This window comes from Gossypium arboreum, chromosome 11 (assembly GCF_025698485.1).
Source record: "Gossypium arboreum isolate Shixiya-1 chromosome 11, ASM2569848v2, whole genome shotgun sequence".
NCBI classification, from domain to species: domain Eukaryota; kingdom Viridiplantae; phylum Streptophyta; class Magnoliopsida; order Malvales; family Malvaceae; genus Gossypium; species Gossypium arboreum.
Genome location: NC_069080.1, coordinates 130,387,489 through 130,412,614, shown reverse-complemented (window position 1 = coordinate 130,412,614; position 25,126 = coordinate 130,387,489).

The window sequence follows — 25,126 nt, the reverse complement described above, 5'->3', positions numbered from 1 at the left end:
GTCAGGCTTTATTCAATAAAAACCAAAATTTAGCCCAAGTTAAAGCTTGAACTTGGGACCTCCCAAACACACCCTAGAGCACATTATCACTTAACCCACATATATTTAAACCCAAAAAACTCGAAACACAGATTCAGACACTTCCAAGCCCAACACTTACAAAAGCCAAAACTATAGAAATTTGGGGCGTTACAACTCTACCCCCTTAAAGAAAATTCGTCCTCGAATTTTACCTGATCAGAAAAGGTAAGGATACTGTTGACGCATCGAATCCTCTGGCTCCCAAGTAGCCTCATCAGTGCTATGATTCTGCCACAACACCTTCACCAAGGGAATAGATTTCCTACGCAGAATCTTAACGTTGCGATCTACAATCTAAACTGGCTCCTCTTCAAACGTCAGATCTGGTCTAATCTCAATTTCCTCCACAGGCACAATGTGAGAGGATCAGAGCGATAGCGTCTCAACATCGACACGTGAAATACGTCATGTATACGATCTAGCTCTGGAGGTAGCTACAACTGATATGCGACTGGCTCCACTCGCTTCAGAATCCGGTACTGCCCAATAAATAGAGGGCTCAGCTTACCCTTGTGACCGAACCTCAGAACCATTTTCCATGGTGAGATCCTTAGAAAAACCATGTCTCCCATAGAATACTCGATGTCCTTTCTCTTTAAATCTGCATAAGACTTCCGTCTATTAGAAGCCGCTTTCAGACGATCCCGAATCAAGCGAACCTTATCCTTAGTCTCTGAAATCAACTTCGGACCCAGAACACGTTGCTCACCCAACTCAGTCCATCACAAAAGAGTGCGATACCTACGACCATAAAGTGCCTCATATGGTGCCATTTGTATACTAGACTGATAATTGTTGTTGTAAGCGAACTCGGCTAAAGGCGAGTACTCCTCCCAACTGCCTCGAAAATCTATTAAGTAACCCCTCAACATGTCCTCCAATATCTAAATCACCCTCTCTGACTGTCCATCCATCTGAGGATGAAAAGTAGTACTGAAGTCAAGCCTCGAACCTAAAGCCTCATGAAGTTTCCCCCAAAATTAAGACGTAAAACGAGGATCCCTATTAGAATTGATCGAGATCAGTATCCCATGCAGCCTCACTATCTTAGAAATGTAAAGCTTGGCCAACTTCTGTAAAGAGAAGTCTGTTCTAACAGGAATGAAATGTGCCAACTTGGTCAATCAATCCACGACGACCCATACAGAATCCTTCTTAGTGGGTGTTAGAGGCAACCCACTAACGAAGTCCATCGCCACTCGCTCCCATTTTCACATCGGTATCTTTACTGGATGAAGCAAACCTGAAGGTAACTGATATTCAGCCTTAACCTACTGACAAGTCAAACAGCGAGCAACAAAGTCTGTCACCTTACGTTTCAATCCTGGCCACTAATACAGCTCTCGAAAATCCCTATACATTTTGCTGCCCCCAGGATGCATAGCGTAAGGGCTACTATGCGCCTCTCTCAGAATTGACAACCCCAAATCCTCATTATTAGGTACACAGATCCTATCTCAGAAACGCAACACCCCATCACTGTCAATCCTAAAATCAGTGGTTGTTTCAGCCTCAACCTGACGAAATTGCAACTCAAGAGACTTATCTCCCAATTGCTTATCCTTAATCTGATCCAACCATGTCGGTTTAACCTGCAACTCAGCTAGAAGACTCCCATCATTATAAAGACTTAGTCGAGTGAACATCGCCCTCAAGTCAGTCATCACCCTATGACTTAATGCATTCGCCACCATATTGGCTTTACCCGGATGGTACTCGATAACGCAATCATAATCCTTAAGCAGCTCCACCCAGCAACGTTGTCTAAGATTTAACTCCTTCTGAGTGAAGAGATACTTGAGGCTGTTGTGATCAGTGTAGATGATACACTTCTCACCATACAAGTAATGCTTCCAAATCTTAAGAGCAAAAACCACTGCTACCAACTCTAAATCATGCGCCGGATAATTAGCCTCTTGAGTCTTGAGCTGACGAGATGCATATGCAACCACTTTACCATCCTGCATCAAGATACAACCCAAACCCACATGTGACGCATCACTGTAAATCACAAAATCCTTGCTAGACTTAGGTTGTATCAGAACTGGAGCCTGAGTCAAGACTGTCTTGAGCTTCTCAAAGCTCTCCTGCTGAGCGTCCTTCCTGATTACGTGATATTCTTAACATATTTTAAAGATTTATAAATGAATCGTTCTTGAGACTAACTTATTATCACATTTAAGGCAAGTGTACCTATTAAATAGTAGTATAGTTCAGCAAGACCGGATTATTGAACCCACAGGAACTACAAGTACTAGTATTTACTTCCTTTTTATTATCTAGCCTAAAAATTTAATAGGTTTGGTTATCTAAACTAATTACTAACTAAGAATGCACAGAAAGAAAACTTGGGAAAATACTTTTGGGAAAATTCGATTCATTGAGACAATACCTAAAGAAAAATCCACCTAGACTTCACTTGTTACTTGACTTTGAATCAGATGATTTATTCATTTGACTTGATCCGTAGAAATCCCTAAGTTATATTATTATCTCTATCGAGACTAATAACGTCTAACCCTAGGTTGAATAATTGAAATCTCTTTCTAATTAACACTCTAGAATTACATTAACTCGATCTATGGATTCCCTTATTAGGTTTCACCCTAATCCAGCAAAATCTTGTCACCCTATCTCTAGGTGCACAATCAACTCTGCTTAATTATGACAAATTTACTCTTAGACAGGGTCTATTCCTCCTCTGAATAAGAGCTTAACTTGAATCAATATTCTGGAATATTAAAACAAGAATTAAGAACACGTAATTAAGAACAAGTTAAATATTTATCATACAATTCAGATAATAATAACAAGATCCTTCTTAGGTTTCATTCCCCTTAGGTATTTAGGGGGTTTAGTTCATACTGATGAAAGAAAACATCTCAAAAGCATAAAGATAACAAAACATAAGAAAACCCAAAACTCTTGAAGGAACTTGAAGGGAGATCTTCAGTCTTGATGATAAATCCGGCTTCTGAGATAGATCAATCGACTTCCCTTGAGTAATTCCTTCCTTCCTCCTCTGTGTCCCCCCTCTAAGTGCCTCCTCAGGTGTTTAAATAGGCTTTGGAATGCCTAAGAGCCCTCAAAATTGGCCTTTTCTGAATTGGACTAAACTTGGGCTCAGCAAGGACACGCCCGTGTATGATTACTTAAGGCCGTGGTCAAGGCTATTAAATGGGAACGGGCGTGTGATCCACCCGTGTAAGTCGTGCTTCAATCTTGTCAAAGGGACACGGTCGTGGGACATGCCCGTGTGAGAAAGTCCAGGCCGTATTAATTTTCTTAGTGGATCTATTTTCTCTGTTTTTGACCCGTTTCTCGCTCTTTATACTCTTCTATGCTCACCTAAGTATAAAACATGAAATTAAAGGATTAAGAGTATCGAATTCACCAATTCTAAGGAGAAACCATCCATAAATGTGCTAAGCATGGGATAAAAATATGTATAAATTATGGTTTATCACTTCCAAACAAATGGAACTCCCTTACGCAGTAACTTAGTCAACGGCGCTTCGATCAACGAGGACCCTTCTACGAAACGTCGGTAATAACCTGTTAGACCCAGAAAACTGTGAACCTTCGACACACTCTTCAGCTATTTCCAATCCATCACAGCCTCAATCTTACGAGGATCTACTCAAATCCCCTCAGCAGAAACCACATGCCCCAAAAAGGTTACCTCCCCAAGCCAGAACTCACACTTCGTGAACTTCCCATACAACTACTTCTCACGAAGGATCTGTAAAACCATTCTTAAATACTCGTCGTACTCGTTCTCAGACTTAGAATACACCAAAATGTCATCGATGAACACCACTACAAACTGATCTAAGTAAGGCTGAAACACACGGTTCATCAGATCCATGAACGCCGCTGGTGAATTAGTCAACCCAAAAGGCATAACTAGGAACTCATAATGTCCATACCGAGTCCTAAATGCTATCTTATGCACATCGGCCTCTTTTACTTTCAACTGATGATATCCTAATCGCAGATCGATTTTAGAGAACGTAGAAGCCCCTCTAAACTAATCAAATAAATCGTCTATCCTCAAAAGTGGGTACTTATTCTTAATTGTCAACTTGTTCAACTGACGATAGTCGATGCACATCCTCATCGTACCGTTCTTCTTCTTTACAAACAAAACCGATGCTCCCCATGAAGACACACTAGGATGAATAAACCCATGATATAACAACTCCTGAACTTGAGCATTCCGTTCTTCCAGCTCCTTTGGTGCCATTCGATAAAGGGACAATAGACACATGAGCTATACCGGGAATCAACTCTATCCCAAAATCTACCTCACGACTCGGAGGCAATCCTGGTAATTCCTCTGGAAAAACATCTGAAAAATCATTCACAGTATAGATGTCCTTAACCGATAAGCCCACAGAATTAGAAGCACTGATGTAGGCCAAAAATGCCTCACATCTTTTCCTCACCAGTTTCTCTACTACCAATATAGATATCACATTACTCAACTAATTCTGTCGTTCCCCAATCATGACTATCTCCTTATCCTTTTCGGTCCTCAGAACCATCCTTTTTTTGGCACAATCCAGACTTACACGATGCTTCACCAGCCAGTCCATACCCAGAATCAGGTCGAACTCCCCAAACAGAAGTTCCATCAAATCAGCCAAAAATATTGTCCCTTGGACTTCCAACGAAACTTCCCTAAACAGCTTACTGACCCTAATAGACTGCCCCAACAGACTCAGCACAGAAATCTCACTAGAAGTGCTCTCATACGAAATCCCCAAGGTCTCAGACACAGAATATGCAACATAAGAACGTGTAGAGCCTATGTCTATCACTACAACATAAGGTACATAAAAAATTAAAAAAGTACCCGTGATGACATCTGAAGCATCTCCATCCTCACGGCGACGTGCAGCATAGACAAGTGCAAGCTGCCACGCCTCAGTCGGTCCAGCACCCTTACCAGGTGTTCTCTGACCTTGACCCATACCGTTACCACCCCTAGCCTGTCCTCGGCCCCTAAGTAGCTGTTGTACCCCTCTCAGCAGCTACTCAGACTCAACAATTGAAGCTTGCACCTGATTACCCCTCAATGGACAATCCTTAACTCGATGCTCTGTCGATCCACACCTTAAACAAGCGCCAGTAGATCTCCCACACTCGCAAGGATTACGTCTACTACATAGCTGACAGATTGCCACCCTAGCAGGTGCAACAGTAGGCCTAACTTTAACGGGCCCGTCAGTCCTGACCTTTTTCTTAGGCCTCATCCCAGAACCAGTAGACCCAGAATCCCTCTTAACTTTCCCTTTCTCACGATTTTGGCACTTAGAGCGCTTCACCTCCTCGGTTATCTAGGCCTTCTCAAATAATACTGAGAAATCCCACTCCCTCTGAGGAGCTATCAAAACTCGCAGACTATCACGAAGACCATCCTCAAATCAAACACAGCGCTCATACTCATTCCTCACCATGCCCCTCGTATAGTGACTCAGCCTCAGAAATTCATCCTCATACTCGGCCACTGAACGGTCTCTCTGAATGAGATTCAGAAACTCACGTCGCCTAGCGTCAGTGCAGTTAGCTCCCACATACTTACTCTCATAGGTGGTCTTAAACAAATCTTAAGTCAACCTATCAGGCTGAGAACCCTCATTGAAGGTCAACCACCACTGGTATGCCTCATCGCAAAGCAGAGACATAGCCCCATTGAGCTTCTGCTCATCAGTAAAATCCACATAATCCATTATGCACTCTGTGGCCTCCATCTAGTACTCGGCCACACTCGGAACAACTCTAGCGATTCCCCTAAATATCTCAACCCCGTTCGACGGGAGTCGTTCCGTAACCGACCCACGGCCTCTAGATCCAACATTAGCCCAGCGACCCTCTCCAAAATTTGTAGCATGGCCTGGGACAGTGCGTCATCCCCAGCTGCACGGTCCTGAGACTCAGCACCAGTCTCAGTAACAGGTGACAACGGCGTCTCGCTAGTGTCCAAATTAAGGATTATATCAGATGCGAACGACTCAGCTCGAATCCCCCTATGGCCTCTACCTCGGCCCCTAGTACCCCGTCCACGAGTACCATGTGTGCTCATCGCAGCTATCAAATTAATCTATATTTAGAAATTTTATGCAATCAATTTACAATTCCGATAGTTATTAACAGATATTTTATGCAGAATAGTATCAGAGTTTCAGAATTAGTTATCGCGAGTAATAGGCACACTATGGTTTCCAGTTTACACTACCTAAAGTGTTTCAGTGAAGTACTACCTATAGAGGTCTCACAATACATACATGGTATTTCAGAAAGATACAGAAAAAATTTAGTATAAGCATGCTTTCAAGCAGTATATATCAGAGTTTCAAAGAACTTACAGGATCGATGCCGGAGACTCGGTGAACCTCTTATTTATAAAAAATATTTCAAATTACTTTACCACTTACTTTCAAAAACCCATTCTTTTTACTACTCAAATCCACAGCCGAGTTTTTGCAAATCTGACTCTAATACCACTAAATGTAACACCCCAAACTCAAACTCGACGCTATGGCCGAATCTGGCAGTGTCACAAGTGAGTGCTTTTGGAAAATCTTTTTTAAAACCTTATCCAGTGGAAATTGTACATATTATTATCTTTACTTAAGTAGTGAAATCTCCAAACCGATCATTAGGTGATCACATTTCATTATCGCAAAAGCTAAAACATCATTAATTCATTAATGTATAGCTTAATAGTTTAAAAGCCTGAAATAAACTTAAAAATAGTTCATGTTCAAAGATATTTTAATCCCAAAATAAATATTTAAAATAAAGAAAACAAATAAAATGTTACTAAAAAATCCATAAATGTCCAACAGTGGTCACCATCAAGCCCTTCGTCGCACCGATCCATATACTGTTGAGGATTACCTAACAGAAAAATAAACAAAGGGGTGAGTTTTCACAAACTCAGTGTGTACAACAGCATAAATAGCATGCACACAAACAGATAGCAGAATACAGATAGTTCGGCCTTAGCCATACAGGTATTACATGCATAACAAATCAGATATCAGAAAACATGCTCACCAACCCTGCACACCATCTCCGACTAACCCAACACACCATGTGGGGATAGAATCGACCCACCTAACCCTACACACCAAGTATGGGGATATAATCAACCCATCCAACCCTACACACCAAAAGATACTGTAAAACAGTACATAATAGATATATGCAGCGTAGCTACCAGATAATAGGCTAATCGCCTCTCAAACTTCTTTCTATTCACAATAATCCCAACCTAATACAATGCAACATACAAATCATGACATGCTTATGTGAAGATATCAAATCTTATCAAAATCATGGCAGAATAGATATACGGAATCAGACGGATACATAGGCTTATAATAACATGCTTTTGCATACAATTCAGTAATCAATTAGAATATAGGGTTTAAGTAATGTTTACCACCCCTACAATTAGGTCATAGTCGACTTAGGTGACCCGTGCAACCTTACAGAACATTTCAAACAAATTAGGCTCACACGCCCATGTGATTCACCAGTGTGGGCCCACATGCCCATTTGCCTAAGCCCGTGCCTCACACACGGCCTCATCAGCCTCACACGCCTGTGTCCATCGCGCTTGTGTGGCGCACGGATGCCTGCCTCATCAGCCACATGCTCGTGTCTCACAATGCAAGCTACCACACAGGCAGACCACACGTCCGTGTGACGTCGACAGGCCACTTTTCGACTTTCATCAAAACTCATTTTCTACGCGATCAGAGTACACACCTGATTCATTTTCACTGCTAATCCAACCACGAGCACTCTAAAGCCTAAGATAGACAATACCGAGCCCAAATTAATCACTTAGATCGACTTACATAAGAATGGAAAAATCCCAAAACGTGAGATCTAATTACCTTCGATGAAGAATAGTGATTCCTCGCTGTTAGAAACTCGATCAATGATCCACAAAACATTGAATATTCCCTAACAATAACCAATATTCTTCTTTAAACAAACTCCAAAAGAAAACACGTAACTCAAATAAAGTGATACTTACCGAATCGACAGAACCGTTAGCGATACGTCTAAGCTTATCGAAAAAGAAGAAAAACAAAGGAGAGGGGAAGAAGAAAGATGATTTTTGGCAACAAGATTTTTGGGGAAAACAAAAGAAAAGACGTCAGAAAACAAAAAGAATGCCTTTATTCCAAAAAGAAAGGAATAAACCCTAATTTCCCTTAAAACCCCAACTCAGATTTCTAATAAGCCCAACCCTTAATTGCAACTTGCAGTAAAAATAATCCTATCGCCACTGCAGGGAATCGGACCCCTGACCCTAAGCGTATTCCCTTGCCACTTAGCCACTAAATTAGCAGGCCCATTCTGTTAAATTTTTACCCATAATTCATTATAAGCTCACTGACCTCAAGTCAGGATTTATTCAATAAAAACCAAAATTTAGCCCAAGTTAAAGCTTGAACTTGGGACCTCCCAAACACACCCCAGAGTACATTATCACTTAACCCACATATATTTAAACCAAAGATAACTCGAAACACAGATTCATACACTTTCAAGCCCAACACTTACAAAAGCTGAAACTACAAAAATTTGGAGCGTTACAATAAATATCTTTAACTTAATAATAATAATTAGTAAATATCTATTTTAATATCATTTACATTTATTACAATTGTACACATAAATATTATTACATTTGTACCTTAATAATAATAATATAAAACCATAATAATGGTTAATAATTATAATAATTATTATATAACTTAAATAAAATCTTAGATTTTAATGCATATATGCCGCCTCATTTCATATAAATGGTTTAATTGCCATTTTAATTCTTTTTATTTTCTATTACTCGACAATTCAACTTTTACCCCTTATTCAATTTAGTCCTTTTTACTAATTACTCTAAATTGAGCTAATTTCACTTAATTAAAACCTAGTTAAACACACTACTAGACTTATAATTATTCCTAATAATTATTTACGAACTCGTTTCACTAAGATGGAGGCCCAATAATGTACTTTTTTTATGCTTGTGAATTTTGGGTCATTACACCATTAATTTTGGTATTTTGTACAAGAAAACAAAAGAATGTTTGGTGGCTGGATATTGTGATGATAACTATGCTAGAGACTATGATACGCAGCAATCGAAAACTGGGTACATCTTTAACCTTGGATCAGGAGCAATATCATGGTGCAACAAGAGACAACCAACAATGTCTTTATCAAGCACCAAAGTGGAATGTCAGTGAACAATATTAGTGACATAAGAGAGTACTTGGCTGAAACAATTGATAGAAGATCTTCATCAGCCAACAGAACATCAAGTAAGGCTTCTCTGATATAATTTATCAGCCACATGTCTAGTAGAGAATCCAATCTTTCATGCCAGGACAAAACATATAAAAGTGCACTATCATTATATTCGCAAGAAGGTCTTTGAAAGAGAGATCAATATGGTGCCAACAAAGACTGATGAGCAAGTTGCAGAAATATTCAAGAAGAGTCTGAGTAGACTAAAGTTTGAGAAGTTCAGACAAGCATTTGGTATGATCTGCAAATCATCTGTGGAAAGAAGTTTGCATTGAGGGGGAGTATTGAAAGCCAATGCAACTTCTAGATAAAAAACCAATTTTATCCTTTAAGAGACATTTTCTTTAGAAGATTCTAGAATATATATAAAAAATAAAGAAACATGATATTTTCTAGAATACTAGATAGTATACATGAATATTCTAGTTATTAGATATTTGTAAAATTAATGGTAAGGATGTTGACATGTGTCAACAATCCAACGATAACTAAATTCTATAAATAGGGGTAGGAGCTTTCATTTTTTGTAGTGTGTGTATGTATGTATACAATAGAGAAGTGTGTGTCATATTGTAATTGTATTGTGCATTAATAAAAGTGTTCTTTTCTTTTGTAATTGTAAGTCTCGGTTAAGCCTTAGGTTTCTAAGCACTTAGTGCACTTGGGTTAGCTTCTATATATGGTCGACTCTGCCACCTAAATAATATATGGTCGGCCCTACCGCTTGAGTATTACAGTGCACTAAGAAGTTAGAAAATAAAAGGTAACCGACTTTAGAGAGTTGGTGTAACATTAGCTGTAGGTCCTAGGTCCTCTATAGTAGGTGTGTTGAGCTCATCGAGTTTCCAACAATTTGCAAGTCAACGGTATCAAAATCTTCTTTCAAATAAAAAAAAAAACAAAACCATATAAAACGATATTGACTCAAAGTGAAGAAATTATGTAAAATCAAAGAAGATATAATACTGGATTAGTAATTCAACCTTATGTACTTCTACAGTAGTGAAGAGAAGAGAGAGAAGGGTCAGGTGTCTAAGAGATTTAGGGATAAAATTATTGAAAATCGTCATAACTTGCCTAGAATTTTGAAGTTTTTTTTATTTAAGCAGGCTACTTCGGGAGCTTGGTTCTTTTACCACAAAACACAATTCGAATTATAAAAAAAAACCAATGGATAGAACGCATTTAATACAATAAAAATCATCATGTTCGACTAGAATGAGCAACAATAGAAGGTTTTAGAAAGCCTTAAATTTAGTTACTAAAATATGTTGAAAGCCTTAAATTTGGGATTTTGACTTGGGTTTCAATTTAGGGTTTGGGTTTGGGGTTTTAAATTTGAATTTGATTCAAGGATCTGTTTATGTTTTGGTTTGAGGATTCGGTTCATAGGCATTTCTGTTGTTCAGTAACCTCTCGAGTAACTAAACAAGTGTGAAGGTTCTACAATTTTGTAATATATATAAATATAAAATATCAATAAAAAATTCAAAATTAATTTAATATGATGTTTATCTTAGTGAAACATAATTTGGCCAACAATAATATTAAAATGAAATAAAATAAAATTTTTTGTCTATATTTCAAAATATCCATGTCTTTTTGGCTCATTTTAAGTCATCGAAACTCTAAGCTCTTTTTCAAAAATTTGTTGGTTTTAATAATGTTAATTTAGAGTTGAAATGTAATTCTAAAAAAAGAAATTTTGTTTGATCAATAAGAGTAACCAAAAGCCTAAGATTTTGGGCTCAAAACATTGAAAATTGTCACAACGTGCCCAGACTTTCAAATTTTTCTTTTTCAAGTAGGCTTTTTCGGAAGCCTAGTTCTTTTACCACAAAACAAAATTCGACTTGGAAAACATACCAATGACATATCACATTTCATATAATAGAAATCATCTCACGTTCGCTTGGAATGAACAACAATAGAAGGTTTCAAAATGCCTTAAATTTAGTTACCCAAATATTTTAAAAGCTTAGAATTTGGGATTGTGACATGGGTTTTAATTTAGGGTTTTGGTTTAGGGATTTAATTTCAATTTTGGTTGGGGGTTTTGGTTTGAAGGCATTTCAGTTGTTCGATAACCGCATTTGAGTAAGTAAACAAGTGTGGTAATTTTATAAGTTTGTAATGGATATAAATATATAAATTGAACAAAAAATAATTCAAAATTGCTTTTAATATGATGTTTACCTTAATAAAACATAATTTGGCCAACAATAATATTAAGATGGAATAAAATAAAAAAATTGTATTCTATATTTTAGATTTTTCATGACTTTTGACTCATATTAAGTCATCAGAACTCTAAGCTCTTTAAAAGTTTTTGCGGTTTTAATAATATTTATTTAGAGTTAAAATATAAATCTAAAATAATAAATTTTGTTTGATCTAAAAGAGTAATCAAAAGCTTTAAGATATTGAAGCTCAAAACATTTGACCTTTAAATTAATATTCTTAAAAAGGCATAATATTTGACAAAGCATAATATTTGAATGAGTAGAGTTTTGATGGTTTAAAATGAGACAACAAGTCATGAAAATTTAAAATATTGAATAATTTGTTTATTTCATTTTAATATTGTTGTTAGCTAAATTTTGTTTTATTAAGTTAAACATATATTAAATTAATATTTAAAATTTTTCTTTAATTCTTTTATTTATATATAGTATAAAATTGAAAAATTATTACACATATTTAGTTATTCGGGAAGTTATCGCACAATCGATATATCTTCGAATTAAAACCAAATCCAAAACTCAAAGTAAAAACTGAAAGTGTAAGCCCAACCCTACACCAAATCTAAAACTCCAAAACGAAAACATAAACTTAAGGCAGAAAAGGAAGAGAAAAACTTTGGGTTTCTCCCTCTCAAGAAAACTTCCTTCCTGCTGAAGCGTGTGTGTTTTTTTGGCCTGTGTTTACCAAAAGTTTAAAAAGAATGAACTGAAAAAATGAAAAGAGATCGAGAGAGAATCGACAAAGTAAAAGAACGGAGAAAGAGAGAAGAACGAAAACAAAAGAGAAAGAAAGAAGGTAAAAAGAGGGGAGAATAAAAGGGCAAACAAAGGTTAGACAGATGCATAAAGAATTTATATAGTTATTCAATGTACCGTTGGTTATTTAATGCACAGTCGGAAAGCTACTGGTTCTGTGTCTTGTCATGTCAGCACACACGCCAGTTAAACTTTCAATCTTTTTCCTTTCTTTCAAGTTATTGACTCACTTCCTAGATTTGGTGCATCCTACTTAAATTTTACATCTGTGTTTTTTTTTCCTTCCGCAGCTTGTTTAATATATAAAAATATTAAAAAAAACTAAAAAATATATCACTAATATTTAATAAATTTTTAAAAATAATATAAAATACATGTGAATTATGATGTGTTGTTATATTTAAAATTTAATATTTTCACTAATATTTCTAATAAAATAATAATTCAACTCTTTTTAAAAAAATTAGATTAAATTTAACTTAAAAATAAATAAGGACCAATTTGAAAAGATAAATAAATATTAAAGGTCAAATATATTATTACCCATATATTTATACCTAGACCGGGATATCCCCGAACTGGGATATTACAGATATAGGATATCCTCAAACCAGGGTATACCAAAGTTAGTTAACCTCAGAATGGGATATACCAGAGTCGGGATAACCCCGAACCAGGATATCTCCAACTGGGATTTAATGGGATATCCCTGACTAGAATAAGAACAAAAATTAGCACAAATCTAACAGGTTAAAAACCTGAACCAAACACTAAAACAACCGAATTGGGTACTAATAAAAGCGAACTGGGGTACCATAGGACCGAGATATCCAAATCTGGGTTATCCCAAGACTGAGATACCTCTAAACCAAGACATTTTTGGACCAAGATATCTTTCGAGCAAAATAAGAACGAAAATTAGCACGAGCAGGATAATTTAAAAATCTGATAATTCAAAAATCTAAGTAGGACACTAAAACAACTGAATTAGGCACTAATAAACCCGAACCTGCTTAAACCTATACCGGCCTATTCCAAAATAGACTGTCACCGAATTGACCTAATCCAAAACCGAAAATTCCTATTCATAAGAGACATTAACAAGGGAATAAACTAGTCATTTATTTACTATTAGTCATTTTGATAAGTGATAAAACTAACATATTTCAATCTCATGCTTAATGCGTTTTTGAATGATTATTTATGCAAATTGGTGAAGTTTATTCTCCTAATCCTTTAAATTCATGTTTCTATACTTAGAAGAGCATTTGAGAGCAAAAGGAGCGAAAAACGAGCAAAAATCAGACAAATAGAGCATATTTCAAGAGCCATACGGGCTAGACATGTGCCAGATTGTATCGATTTCATGATTCACATCCCAAACTCGTGGAACAATGTGATTTTTAGGCTTTTTAGGCATTCTAAAGTCTATAAATACCAAATAGAAGAAGAGAATATGGGAGCCATTAGAGAATATTGAAGAAAACAACTCGAAGAACACCATTGGAATCAATTCTGAAGTAGATTTCTATCAAGATTGAAAACCTCCTTTTGATTTCTTTTGAAGTTTTTACGAGTTTCTTTATTTCCTGTGGTTATTCTGTCTTTAAGATGTTCCTTAGATACCTAGGGAAGATGAATCCTATGATGAATTCTATTATTTGATTTATGTTTTATGCGATAAATACTTGATTTTTGTTCTGAGTTATGTGTGCTTATCTCTTAGTTTAATATTTTTGGGATATTAATTCATGTTTAATATGCTTAAATCACAGGAGGAAAAGTCCCTATTTAATAGTAGATCTAGTATAATTGAATGGAGTTACATGCAATCCTAGAAATAGGACGATATAAATCAACCGGATTAGAGTCAAATCTAATAGGGGAATCCATAGATTGAGATAATGCAGTAATGAGGGTTTTAATTAGAAAGAAATTTCAATTAATCAACCTAGAGTCAGTTGCTCTTACCCTCGAAAGAGATATTAGCATAATTTAGGGATTTCTACGGATCAAGATACCAAGTGAACAAATCGTTTAATTCATATTCATAATGATAAATGAAGTCTAGGTGAATTCTTTCTTGGGTATTATTTCTCTCATTGGTTATTATTCATTTATTTTCATGATTTATTCTCTGTTGAGTTCTTTAGTTAAATTAATTTAGTAATTTTAGTTTAAACCAATCACTCCAATTTTTCGGCTAAATAATAGGAAAACGGTAATTACTAGTACTTTTAGTTCTCGTGGATATGATATTTCTACTCTTCGTGTAACACCCCAAACCCGGTCTAGACATTATGGCCGAATCTAGCGAAGCCACATGAAAATGTATCTAAAACCGTGTTTACCCAAAAACAGTTCCAGTTACCACCTTTTACTTAACTCAAAAATCATATATATTGTGTAAATTGCTTGGAAACGTTTCTTAGTTTGTGGAAGCTTAAGAACAAATAAAGTTGCAGTTCCAAAATCCATAAAATAGGGTTTCAAAATTCTAAACTTAAACCAAATAGTCTGAAACCAAAAATTACATAATTACCCTCAACTATAGCAAATAAAATAATAAAAGCATTAAAACCTTTTAAACTAGAGTGTATGTAGCAGTGGTCACCGTCGAGCTCTTCGCCGCACCAATCCACCTACTGCTAGGGATTACCTGACAGACAAATAAAAATAAGGGGTGAGTTTTCACAAACTCAGTGTGTACATCCCCACAGTAAAGCATGCATGTAAACAGATAGCAGTCAAACAATCATGATCGAGCCTGAGCTCTTAACAGAGCCAGTGTAGGCCTTAGCCCATCTAGAACAATATCAGATACATTCGGGCCTTATCCCATACAGATATATATGCTATCAATCAGAACAGTAATGCCCACCAACCCTGCACACCATCTTCGTCCAACCCATCATACCATGTGGGGATATAATCGACCCACCCAACCCTACATACCAAGTATGGGGATAAAATCAACCCATCCAACCCTACACACCAAAAGGTATCGTAAAACAACACATATCAATAATTGAAGCAAAGTTGCTAGATAAGCGGCTAAAGAGCCTTTCAGTCTTCCTTCTCTTCAATACAACCCAACCCAATGCAATGCAACATTAATAGTATGGCATGCTCACGTGCAGATATCAAATCATAACATCGTCATCAAATCAGAGCAGATACACATGTTTAAATTATCATGCTTTTACATACATCTTAGTATCAGATCAGAGTATAGGGGTCTAAGTAATGCTTACCGGCCCTACAAACAGGTCACAGTCGGCTTGGGCAACCCGTGCAACCTTGCGGAACATTTCAAACAAATCGGGCTCACATGCCCGTGTGCCTTACCTGTGTGGCCCAGACACCCATATGGCTTACACGACCCAGATTGGCCTTGCCCGTGTGGATCACACGACCTGGCCAAAGATCCCACACTCCCGTGTGGGCCACGCCCGTGTGGCCCCCATGGCCCAATTGGTCTGGCCCTTGCCTCGCACACGGCCTAGCCAGCCTCACACGCTCGTGTCCGTCGTGCCCGTGTGGCACACGTACGGCTTGGCTCGTCAATCACACGGTCGTGTATCGCCACACAGCCTCCACACGGGCAGTCCACATGCCCATGTGGCATCGACATTAGCATTTTTGGCTTTCACCAAAACACGATTTTAGACCGATTGGAGTACACACCAGGTTCCGATTGAAGCCTAACGCAATCCTGAACACTCCAGAACCTTCAACGAATAACGGTGATTTCTCGCTGTTTAGAACCCCGATTAGTGATCTATAAAACCTTGATTATCCCCTAAATAGAAAATTAAATCCTTTTTAAATGATCTCCAATGGAACCCCTAGCAGTATGCCAAAACTAATTGAAAGAAAGAAAATGGATGAGAGGGGTAAAAGAAATAAATTTCGGCAGCAAGGGGTTTGAGAAAAAAAAATGGCAGGGAGAGCAAAAAGAAAAAGGAAAATAGGCTAGGCAACATCTGATAAACCCTACTCCCTTTAGGGTTCTAGTCCAACCCAAACGTCTGCATGACTTAGTAATAAAATTAATGCCACACTCACGACTTGAACTCTAGATCTCAGGCATAATCCCTTGCCACTCAATCGCTAGACCAATAGGCCTATTCTGTTAAGTTCCTACCAATAAATTCTTATAAGCCCACTCACCAAAAGTCAGGCTTTACCTAAAATAAAACCCAAAACTTAGCCCAAGTTAAGACTCGAACTTGGGACCTCCCAAACACCTCAGAGCATATAACCTCTTAATCCACATATATTTTATGCCAAAATGAATCAAAACAAAAGTTTCGATATTTCCATAATCAACAATCACAAAAGCCGAAATTACAGAAATTTTGGGCGTTACACTTCGTAGCTATACTATTTATCGATAGGTGCATTTCCCTTTGTCGTATTTTTAGTTAGTCACGTGACATATCACAGTTTCATTTATTGTAATTTTTATGAAAAAAATCAAAAAGAGGATATTTAATGTTCAATTGAAGAACTATTTAACTACATTTTGTTCCTTTCCAATTTGGTTCTGTTTCTTGTCACATTACTCCACACGTCTAGTACAATTTAAGATTTTTTCCTCCCCAAGTAATTGATTGACTTCATTTACTGCTAGTTAGATTTTGTGCATGGGATTTAAATTTTCTATCAGTATTAACTTTATTGCTTCTGTTGTCGGCCAAATATATAAAAAATGTTAAAAAATTCAAATATATATAAATCATAAAAATTTTAAAAAATAGTATAAAATAATATGAATGCCTAAAGACTCCCAAGCCACAAGCCCAAAACAATAATCCCATAAGTATTCTACTAAGCAAAAATTAGAAAAAAAAATGGACCTCTAACACTAAACCAATAATCTTAAACAAAAGCAAACAACCAATCCAAAAATAAGTCACCAATGTGAGAGTAAAGTGGGGCCGCTTCGATGAGACTACTGGTGCATAGTTCTCTCAAACTCTTGCAAAACCAGTAGATGTTCACAGCCATATGAACATATCCATGAGAACTAAAACCTTACCAAAAAGGTAGTTGTGTAAGGTATATCATTGTTTACATAAACGACAGAACAGTTCAAGGACATTGTGTCTACTGGTCAGCTAGTAAAGTAAATATAGTTTCACAATGGAAGGTGCAAGGCTTGATGCCTACCTATCCTATGCAACTATCGATTGTAGATTCTATCACCACATCGAGTCAATGTTTTTCGTTAAAACTATCAATTTCATTCATGTGGGGGATTGTTGGAAAAAATAGATTTTTGGAAGCTTTGAGGCATATTCTACCCAATTAGACCTTTACAACGATATATCATATGCTCAAAATGGTTGAGTGATGAATGAGAAATTGATAATCAAAGTAAGTCATTTATGAATTATGTTGAGGAAAATGGAAAGCTTAATTCCACATTAGTTAGATATCAAGTGTGGAATATGTTCATATATATGAACCAAGTTGGCGGTTATTGAATGACTAAGCTAATGCTCTCCCTGCGCGCAACCAATACGTAATTTTATTTTTCTTCAGTAGAGCTTATCTCTTCAAATTCTGTTTGGAATTAAAAGGATAGATATTAAATTGAGTTTAATGGCTTCTTTAATTCAGACATTAATTTGAGTTTTTAATGGCTCCTTAATTCATAAGCGTTAATGGATTCATTAGTCAAAATTAAAAGTTCTTTCATTTTAATTTTTTTATTTAAATTGAAATAACTTGTAGGAGAAAATACACACTAAATCTTTTTCTATTCTTCCTGGAAGAAAAAATTGAGATCTTTTCCTTGCATATTTTGAACATGTTTTCTGCGATAGAAGATAGCTAGGCTACAGTTTATTGATCATTGCAGCCATGCTCATCTCATTGTTGTATCCTGAGAGACAGTCAACCAACGTTTCTCCAGCACTAAAGGAGCGGCCGAATCTATCTTAAGGAAACTGTGAAAACAGGCCTCAAGTACTAGCCGGATTTTTGCCTACCTACGAGTACACAATTTCAATTCAGTTTTATTTCCCATTTCTATTTTTCAGATTATATATATATGTATATATATAACAATATTGTTCTAGTTCGATCTTGTGATTTAAATCAATATTTTACATTACTGTTTATTTCTCTAATGTATTTGCAACACTGCTTCCAACAGTATTGTCTTTGTCTCATTTGTTTCTAAATAAACATTAGCTATTTCTCAAAACTTTTCCTTAATGCCTTGGACATCCGGTCGCATTGGCCATTTCTTGCCAAGTACTAATTCGATATCTGTCTCCTTGTCCTTTTCCCAAAATATACACACAAAATAGGTGTTAATAGAGACAAACATATTTACATTGTGATTACAAGGATTTTTTGGACCATCTCCTACGATATATTGTCAATACTAAAAGTAAAAACTAAAAGATAAACCATTCACAAATTTTGTTGAAAGCTAATACAACTTTTAGATAAAAACCAAATTTATCCTTTAAGAGATATTTTGTTTTTAAGATTCTAGAATATATATATATATATATATATATAACAAAGAAATAGGATAGTTTCTAGAAGATTAGATATTATACATGAACATTCTAGTTATTAGGTATTTGTAAAATTAGTGGTAAGGATGTTGACATATGTCAACAATCCAACAGTCACTTAATTCTATAAATAGGGATAGGAGAATTCATTTTTGGTGTGTGTGTGCAATAGAGAAGAGTGTGTCGTTTTATAATTATATTGTGCATTAATAAAAGTGTTATTTACTTTTGTAATTGTAGGTCTCGGCTAAGCCTTAGATTTCTAGGTATTTAGTGCACTTGGTTTAGCTTTTATATATGGTCCGCTCTGCCGCCTGAATGATATATGGTTGGCCCTACCGCCTGAGTATTATAATGCACTAAGAAGTTAGAAAATAAAAGGTTAACCGACTTCAGAGAGTTGGTGTAATATTATTCGTACGTCCTAGGTCTTCTGTAGTTTGTGTGCTGGGCTCGTCGAGTTCCCAACACATTTTAATTAGATTTTGTTTACCATTGAAGTTGAAAAACACTTTTCAACCCAAATCATGATTTCAAATAAAAAATTGAGTAAAAAAGCTGCTTTTCAAACCAATCTTTGATTTTAAACTAGGATATTAACCCAAGCCGAAAAACTAAAATTTTTAACTTTTGACTTTGGAAAAACTTCTTTTCAAGGAAATTACTTTTTTATCCCCTCATTAAAACTTTTACTTTACAACATCATATATAATAAATATTTCATTTTTTCAAAAATAAATTTTAACAAAATGATAAACTCTATCATAATTTTTAAAAGCAGTTTTGTAAAATACTTTTTTGCAAACACTTTTCAAAATCAATTTTCATCCATAACCAATTATTAAATTCAATTAGGAGACCTTACTTTCTTTAATCAGTTAATCCGATCCTTGAATATCTTCACTATTTCCAACATAGTTTTCCCTTTGATAAGCTCTTCCAAGTTGTATTTTTTACTTTTCAGCTCTGGTGGTTGTTGGGACCAATCCAGGAATATTGCTTGTGCCTTCGTTTGAAATGAAAAGAACTGACTTTCTTGGATTTAAAATGAAGAGAACAGAAAAACACAAATGATTTGAAAGTCAACGGCATCAAAATCTTCATTCAAATCAGCAAAAAAAAAAAAACCATATGGAAATGATATTAACTTAAAGTAAAGAAATTATAGAAAATCAAAGCAAGATATGATACTGAATCAGTAAATTCAACTGAACGTACTTCTACTGCAGTAAAGAGAATAGAGAGAAGGGTTGGGTGTCCAAAAGTAAAACTAAAGAAACGAATGAATTCTTCAGTGAGATGGAATTAAAAATATGGATAACTTCCATTAACAGAACTAAACAAATCTATTTTCCAGCTGCATTAACAGAAACTAAACAGATTAGATTAACAGAAATAATTTTCTTAACTAAAAAGCTTAGAAGATTAAAATAGCGGTTGCTTGAGTTTTTGTTTTTGTTAGGATTTCGACCCAATTAAGCAATGAACAAAAAAAAATAGCGGAATAAATTAAGAAATTGAACATACAAATTTAACGTGGAAAAACCCCTCCAAAGAGGATAAAAAACCACGGGTAAAGATAATTTTACTATAATGGAAAAAGAACGAAGAGTAAAAAGATGGAGATAAAAACTAAACCCCAAAAACCCGAAAACAAAGAACCCACAAAACGTAAACACAAAATTCTCTAAATGTGTTATGAGTTCTAATCTCTAATGGGTGTATTTTTCTAAGGTTGTAAAAGAGCCTATTTATAGGCTAAATTCATAGGTCAAATAATAATAAAATAATCTAAACTAATCAGTGTTTGATTGAAACAAGTAAACAGAGTTTAACTGAAAAATTATTTCTCAAATTTGACTGAAAATAGGAGTCATATTTAACAAATCTCCACCTTGACTCATATTTCCACAATGCCATCTTTGCCAAAGCCTGCCACGAGCCTATCTTGAACTATGTAGGGAATTAACTGAGTCAAATTTGTGCTTAGAAACTGGAAGACTTCTAGCCTTCGACTTGTACACTGCCAAATCAAAACTAACCCGGGTCTGATTTTCATGAACACAGTTCCCTAACTTTTCAAAACCTGCATCCAAAAGAGAACCTCTCTTCAACGAAACAGTCATACCTTTTTCCCTCATATGACCAAGTTGCCTCCGCTCCAAACAAGTTGATTTCAACTCCGTAATGGACGAGGGACGTCCGATTTCACCGGTCATTGTATAACCTTCCAGAATATAAAGACTGCCGGTTCTTTTACCTTTTAACAAAACGAGAGCTCCACGAGATACTTTAATGCTGCTCGACTCGATGTTGATTTTGCATCCTTTCAAGTCTAAAATACTTAAGGAGATGAGATTATTTCGTAAATCAGGTACATACCTGACATCTGAGAGTGTCCTAATCGTCCCATCGTGTATCTTAATTTTAACAGTACCAATACCAATTAACTTACTAGATGAATTGTTTCCCATGTGCACAACTCCACCTTCAATTGAACTGTATGTGGAGAACCATTCTCTATTGGGACACATATGGAAAGAACATCCTGAATCTAGGATCCACTCGGACGTGAGCTTGGTGTTATCGCTTGTTGACACTAACAAGAAATCATCACCATTTTCATCGGCCAAATTAGCACCAGCTACATCTTTCTTGTTACTCTCAGCAACTTTTTTATTTCGTAGTTTATAACAATTTATTTTGACGTGACCTAACTTTTTACAATAGCGACACCTTTTATCTTGTTTCTTTGATACTACCAAAACGGAAGCTTACCTATCTGTCTTGCTATCCAAATGAAGCTCATTGTCGAGTTTGTCTCTACTCAACAAATGACCCTTCACATCTTCGAACGAGAGTTTGTCTCTGCCATAAATTAGGGTCTCCTTGAAAGACTTGTATGAAGAGGGTAAAGAGCACAATAATAGCATGGCCTGATCTTCATCGTCAATATGAACCTCAACATTCTTTAAATCATTTAAAAGAGTAATAAATTGACTGATGTGATCTCTAAGAAGCTCACCTTTGTTCATGCGAAACATAAATAGACGTTGTTTCAACACTAAACGATTAGCAAGAGACTTAGTCGCATAAAGAGTTTCTAACCTTTTCCACAAGGCAGATGAGGTTTTCTCCATCAATACCTCCTGCAATACCGTATTCCCGAGGCACAACTGGATTGCAGACAAAGCCTTTTCATCAAGCTCTTCCCATTGTGTTTTATTTAGATTCTCAGGCTTTTTCTCGGTAACAACCTTTTTCAAGCCAGATTGAACTAGAATTGCCATCATCCGAACTTGCCACAGATTGAAATTTGTCTCACCATCGAACTTCTCAATTTCAAACCTTGTTGTTGCTATCTCTGAACGGGCTGATCTATGAAAATTGAACTAGCTCTGATACCACTTGTTAGGATTTCGACTCGATTAAGCAACGAACAAAAAAAATAGCGGAATAAATTGAGAAATTGAACATACAAATTTAACGTGGAAAAACCCCTCCAAAGAGGATAAAAAACCACGGGCAAAGATAATTTTACTATAATAGCAAAAGAACGAAGAGTAAAAAGATGGAGATAAAAACTAAACCCCGAAAACCCGAAAACAAAGAACCCACAAAACGTAAACACAAAATTCTCTAAATGTGTTATGAGTTCTAATCTCTAATGGGTGTATTTTTCTAAGGTTGTAAAAGAGCCTATTTATAGGCTAAATTCATAGGTCAAATAATAATAAAATAGTCTAAACTAATCAGTGTTTGATTGAAACAAGTAAACAGAGTTTAACTGAAATATTTTTCTCAAATTTGACTGAAAATAGGAGTCATATTTAATAGCTTTTCTTAAATTATAAAAATATATGAAATTTTCTATAAAAGTATTTTTTAATAATTTTCCATAAATGGTATCGTTCACTTCTAAATTTAATAATTTTAATAAAATTTAGGGAAAACCCTTAAAATATAAAAATAAAAATAAAATAAATATTAAAATTAGGAAATTTTTATTTATTTATTACGTAGAACCATGATGATAAATAAACAATAATACAACGGTGAGTAAGCATTTTTACTTGTGTTTATAGTGACAACTCTTATTGGTTAGCATTGTTAATTATACACTTTTAAGTGCTCATTTCCAGTTATAAAAGATGAATTGAGTTGAGAGAGAATTTAATTGTACAAAGGTGAAGTTACACAGTGTGTTTGTGGGGTTATGCTTAAATTTATTCTTTGTACCATGATATTTATAATGGATTCATTTATGGGTAAAAGCCTAAAAAATTTAGGACAAATTCTGAATTATGTAAACATTTTGATTGTATATTTTATTCTTCTTTACTTTTATTATTGTGGAATGTATGCCAACTTATGAAAGAATACATTTGTGTATTTTACTCTTCTATACTTTTATTATTGTGGAATGTATGCCAACTTATGAAAGAATACATTTTTGCCTTTCAGTGCTTTATATACTGTTTCAACGTAAGGTAGCATAAATGATTATCATACATTATTTTCAACTTTGTTAATCTAACCTTTTGCATTTAGATACATTTGGTAGATTACCATTTAATCAAATCACTTCACCTTAAGGGTAAACAAAAATCCTTAAATTAATAAATTAATTAAACTGAAATGAGTCGTATAGGAATAAAAGATGAAATGAAAGATAAAGCAATAGTGTGTACACCGCATATACTTGTGGTTTAATATTTAATTAATAGATACATGTCACATAAAAATACAATACAATGTATTCATTGAAAATATGCAATACAATGTATTCTAAAGACAAATTAGATTAGTTATGAATGATCTGCATTTACTAAATTACTATTTACTTAAATACGATTAAAATGTGTTAATAATTTTAATAGTCGTCACACACACACATTTGAAAATCTTTCATGCCAATTTTTATTATATAAAATTGATTAAGTGTCAAAAGTAATATATTTTAGTTTCATTCTTAGTAACATATTTTAGTTTCATTCTTAGTACATGCTGGATGACTATGTGACATTAATTATGAATTATATATTTCTAATCATTTATATTCATATTTTGATGTTTAATAGAGTATTTGGGAGCAATAAGAGTGAAAACCATGTGGAAATTAGAGCATTGGAGCAATCCGAAAGTTGAACACGTGCAGCAGAATTTCACACGGGCAAACCACATGACCATGTGACCCACAGGGACGTATGGATTTTGGGAACCATGTGCGCTAACAGTTGGAAGTGTCGATTTTTAAGTTTGTTGACGCTATAAGAAAGTATAAATAAAGAAATAAAAGAGGAAAGTAGTCATAAAGAGATAGCACAAAAATTACCCAAAGAACACCATTGAAGTCAATTTTCAAACAATTCTCCATCAAGATTCAAGAGTTCAAGCTGATTTCCAGGAGAGTTATCATGATTTTTTTTTAATTTTAATGGTTATATTGCATTTTTTGTGTTTATTCTTGCAATTATGAACTAATTCTCTTAATACCTAGGGGAGATGAACCCTAGGATGGATTCTATTGTTTGATTTCTATTTTTATGCAATAAAATCTCCGTCTATTTGTTTTCAATTATAAATGCTTAATTGTTTTTGGGTTGATAATTCTAAAGTGTTGGTTCATGTTTGATGTGCATAAGTTTGAGGTTGAATAGACCAATCTTTTGATTAAATCTTGCATAATTGAATGGAATTGCATGCAATCCTAGAAATAGAACGATATAAATCTACCGGATTAAAACCAAATTTAATAGGAGATCCATAAAGCGAATTAATTGAATAATAAGGGTTTTAATTAGAATTTTTTTTAATTAATCAACCTAAAGTTAGTTGTTTGTATACTCGAAAGAGATATTAGCATAAATTAAGAATTTTTACGGATCAAATAACTAAGAAAGAAATTGCATAAATTAAATTGAGAATCATAAATTAGGTATTGTTTTGTCACTTAGTTGATATTTGACTGTTTTTGCGCTTTATTCTTTGGTCCATTCATTAGTTAATTTAAATAATAATTACTAATAATTGTAGTCGCTAATAAGTGCATTTACTTCCGTCAAAAATATATTTTAAAGAAAAATATAAAATATATATTTTAAATATTAAAAAACACGCCAAAAAATAAGCTTAGTATTGAAAATATTTCAATTCAAACTCAAACTT